This window comes from Mastomys coucha, unplaced genomic scaffold, assembly GCF_008632895.1.
Source record: "Mastomys coucha isolate ucsf_1 unplaced genomic scaffold, UCSF_Mcou_1 pScaffold20, whole genome shotgun sequence".
Taxonomy (NCBI): domain Eukaryota; kingdom Metazoa; phylum Chordata; class Mammalia; order Rodentia; family Muridae; genus Mastomys; species Mastomys coucha.
In genome coordinates, this window is record NW_022196903.1 from 79,310,449 (window position 1) to 79,315,580 (window position 5,132).

A 5,132-nucleotide genomic window follows, 5' to 3' on the forward strand; every position below is an offset into this window, starting at 1 on the left:
GGGTGTGTGTGTGTGTGTGTGTGTGTGTGACACCAGGCCTGCCTGGTGTGTGTGTGTGTGTGTGACACCAGGCCTGCCTGGGGTGTGTGTGTGTGTGTGTGTTTAGGCAAAATACTTATACAGGTAAAATTTTTAAATTAAAAATTTTAAGGCAGGAAGGAAGAGTGGATTTTATTAGCATGTTTCCAAGTATATTGAGATTTGGCCTCTGAAGAACACTTTTCTTTCTTTTTTTTACTTTTTTAAAAAAGATTTATTTATTATTATAAGTACACTGTAGCTGTCTTCAGACACACCAGAAGAGGGCATCAGATCTCATTACAGATCGTTGTGAGTCACCATGTGGTTGCTGGGATTTGAACTCAGGGCCTATTGGAAGAGCAGTCGGTGATCTTAACCACTAAGCCATCTCTCCAGCCTTGAAGACAACACTTTCAATGTTGTCTTTACCTTAAGACTTAGAAATACTGGGCCTACTTGGCCAGGTGCGGTGCTGAATGCCTTTAGTCCCCACACTCAGGAGGCAGAGGCAAATGAATCTCTGAGTTCAAAGCCAGCCTGGTCTACAGAGTGAGTTCTAGGACGGCCAGGGCTACACAGAGAAACCCTGTCTTGAAAACAAAACAAAAACAAAAAAACAAAAAGATTTAGAAATACTTTATATTAAAGTTCTGTCTTCACACTCTCCTGGAAAACTGACACTGTGGGCTTTTAAAATGACCACGAAAGGCTTCTCTCACAAAGCTGAGGGCTCTGACTCTCTTCCTGTCTCTCTAGTTCAGCTTCACTGATCCTTTTAAGACGGGGTAGGTTGTTTTGGTAGGCTGCTGGCATGCCAAGAGCAAACCTTTGATGAAACAATTGTGAATAGCATAATTCATTCCAAGCAGAGGCCAAGTTTAGGACATCAGCTTCTATTGAAAAGGTATTTGTGATGTGATGCACACCTTAATGACCTCTTGGTTCACAAACACAACCACACAGGCCCCTCTGCTATGAAACCTTGGGAGTTTTTCAAATGGTACCCTAAAGACAATTTTACATGCCTCACTGGTTGTTTTAATTTGTTTTTTCTTCTCACTGGACTTTATCATTGTTTACTCGTCAAAAGTAGCATTTATTGCCAAATAATCCTTATTCTTCTAGGTTTTTTTTTTGTTTTTTGTTTTTTTTTTTAAAGAAATGCTGTTAGGGTTTTTGGAAAGTGTCAGGCTGTGCCTCTATTATTAGATTAGCTTTAATACTGTGTCATTTCTCCATATTTAAAATGTAGCAGTAGCTCTCTCTTTTTTTTCTCAACATTCAATTCTCTTTAATCCTAACTCAACTCAAGATCTTAAGATTTGAGAGCTTAACACTGGCATTTCTGGCTAGCAGGCTATTTTTGTTATTTACTTAATTATTATAATCCGCATTGTCTTAGTTAGGGTTTCTATTCCTGCACAAACATCATGACCAAGAAGCAAGCTGGGGAGAAAGGGTTTATTTAGCTTACACTTCCACATTGCTGTTGATCACCAGAGGAAGTCAGGACTGGAACTCAAGCAGGTCAGGAAGCAGGAGCTGATACAGAGGCCATGGAGGGATGTTCCTTACTGGCTTTCTTCCCCTGGCTTGCTCAGCCTGCTCTCTTATAGAACCCAAGACTTCCAGCCCAGGGATGGCACCACCCACAAGGGGCCCTACCCCCTTGATCACTAGTTGAGAAAATGCCCCAGAGCTGGATCTCATGGAGACACTTCCCCAACTGAAACTCCCTTCTTTGTGATAACTCCAGCCTGTGTCAAGTTGGCACACAAAACCAGCCAGTACAAGCATCATACATAGAAAATATGTGTCTTCCTTCTGTTAAATATGCCCTTGGCATATATCAAAAAATGGAGTAGAAATAAATTTTTAAAAGATTTTACTTGTTTTTATAGTATGTGCACATAGCCTGTTTTATGTATGTATACCACCTGTATGTATGTGCACCCCCTTTATGTATATATGTATGTATATATGTGCACCACCTGTATCCATATATATATGTATATATGTGCACCACCTGTATGTATGTATGTATGTATGTATGTATGTATGTATGTATATATGTGTACCACCTGTATGTATGTACACAGTACCTTTGGAGACCAGAAGAGCATGTTGGACTCCGTGGAACTGGAGTTGTAAGTGGTTGTGAGCCACCATGTGGATTCTCAGCACTGAGCTGTGTTCTTCTGGAAAAACAAGAACTCAGGCAGTTCTGCATGATATGTTTTAAAACATCAGCTTTATCATGGCCTTCACCCTTTTCTGTAAGACTCTCGGGATCAGTGTAGAAGCCATCCTTATAAAACATCTATAGGTCCATCTACTCCAGGGTGCAAGCTACAGATTTGGTTTCATGGTCTACTTAACAATTTAAATAAGCTGGGTAGTGGTGGTGCACGCCTTTAATCCCAGCAATTGGGAGGCAGAGGCAGGCAGATTTCTGAGTTCGAGGCCAGCCTGGTCTACAGAGTGAGTTGCACAAGTCATCATTAGAACCCATTCATCCATGTTCTCATCTGAAAAATAAGGAGGCTGGAGAGATGCCTCAGTGGTTAAGAGCACTATTTTCTTGCAGAGAACCTGGGTTCAATTCCCAGCATCCACAGATGGCTTAAAATTGTCCATAATTCCAATTCCAGGGGATCCAATGCCCTCTTCAGACCTCCCAGGGTCAGATATGTGTTTCTGTTCACAGAAGTACATGCAGGCAAAAACATCCATGCACATCAAATAAAATCAATGAATCATTTAAAAAGAGAATGCATTTGCAAAGTCACAAGAACATAGGTCAGGAAGAAGAGTGGGAAAGGCTGCAGGCCATTGGGAGCAGACACAAAGACCTCCAGCAGAAATTATCCACTTAGATTAGCTGACTCAGTCTGCTGAAGGAACTCTAAGGACCAAAGAGGCCTGGCTTCTTGGGTCTAAGATTCCATGACTTGTTGTATAACTGGTTCCTCTAGAATAGTGGTTCTCACCCTTTCTAATGCTGTTACCCTTTAATACACTTCTTCATGTTGTAGTGACCCCTAACCATAATTTTTTTGTTGCTATTTCATAACTGTAATTTTGCTAAGATAAATTTTTTGTAAATATTTGCGTTTCGGTATGTCTAATATGCAGCCTCTGTTAAAAGGTTATTCAACCCCCAAAGGGGTCATGACCCACAGGTTGAGAACCACCATTCCATCTTGAACCATTCCTCCTTGGGGGGAAATAGGGAAGCTCACAGAACTCACAGAAAAAAATGACTAAAACACAAAAGACAGATACTAGATTCATTCTTACAGGACACATCCACAGAGGGTGAAGCAAATCTTTGATGATACACCTATCTGCAAATGTCTGTCACACATTGTCACACACACTGTCACTATGAGAGGGTGGGCTTTTAGGTGACACAGACAACCTGAGTCAGCCATGATTCTATAATTAACCCCTTCCCCATATAACCACAAATAAACCCAGTAAACTCACGGGCTTACCTAGACATGGGTGGAATAATTTATTTGGTCTTTTGGTGGTAGTTTAGATAGAGTGAATAGACAGACAGTGGTTCCCAGATCTTCTGGTGATGTATTAGATATGTTACCGGCACATACCAAGCAGGGACACACAAAATCAAAGATGAGGTGGGAGGAGATGGCACCTGATCTTACTACAGACGACTATAGGAGGCTGATCTGTCTGAGGATGGAGCATCTGCATGAACAATCTTGATAGGGCCATTTGTCTTTATGTGGTGTGAGATATCCTGCCTCCTGGCTGTAAAGACAGTGTCATGACCATTGCTATGGACAATAAAATTTGTATCTGTGACTTGGCTATCTCTTAGGAGGAAAGTCAGAGTGGAACATAGGGGAGATCCCAGTGAGCTGTTTCTATTTATCTTGTGAGTGGAGCAAATCCTTGATGAATGTGGTCACCAAAGAAGTACAGGGATCACCCCGAATAGCTGACAGAGCAGGGACTGTATGGCAGTCCCTGGGAGGGGGGCACTCATGGGACAGGTGTGCATGCCAGTCTGCCACTTGCTGGACAAGACTATGCTGGAAGTGATTGTAGGGGACAGCCATGGCTGTGGTGGTATTAGATGCATGGTACACTGAGTAGATGAGTCTGTGTTTACCAGAGACTTAGAAAATAGATTTATTTCTTCAGGCCCCTCTGGTGTGCTGTGGGCTTCAGTGGCTTCGCTCAGCCTCATGCATATTCTCTGATAATAGAAGAGGTGCTGGTGAATTGGAAAAACCGAACTGGCTTTCAAATGGAGTTCATAGAGTGGTAAAGCAACCAAGAGAGGACAAAAGAAAGAACAGAGCTTATGCTTATGAGAATCTTGGGGCTGGAGAGATGGGTCAGAGTTTAAGAGCACTGGCTGCTTTCCCAAAGGTCCTGGGTTCAATTCCCAGCAACCACATGGTGGCTCACAACCATCTGAAATGAGATCTGGTGCTCTCTTCTGGCCTGCAGGCATACATACAGGCAGGCCACTGTAAACATAATACATGAATCTAAAAAGAAAAAAGAAAAGAAGAGAGAGAGAGAGAGAGAGAGAGAGAGAGAGAGAGAATCTACAAGGCTTTCGATCCCAAGGGCACCTCACCAAAGGAGTGGCAGCGGATGTTGGTGATCCCACTGCACCTACTGCTAGGGAAGAATATATTAGTGGCTACCCTGAAGGAGTGGTCACCCAGGAAGCAACAGGATATCTCATTGGAAGAAAGTGTGATGTCAGTAACACCCACTACTCCTCTGGCTTTCCATCTTTGTGACCTTTGTCATGCCACCTAACCTCTCTGAGCCTCTATGTCTTTGTCTACAGAACACAGTAAATCAACAGGTGGCTACCTGGGTAATTCTGAGGATTTAACATGGTGGCCTCCATTCCACATCACTATCCTCACTCAATCATAGGCTCTCTGAATTTTTGATGCCTTGAGACAGCGTCCTGTGGTAGGAAATCTGGTATCTAGATGTTTCTTCCTTAGAGTCCATATATTGCGGAACCCTGTGTTTCCAAGTACAAGTTTCAAAAATTCTCTTCTCTCTGATTAGAAAGTTAATTTAGTGAAAAGCAAACAAATAAGGAAAACAAA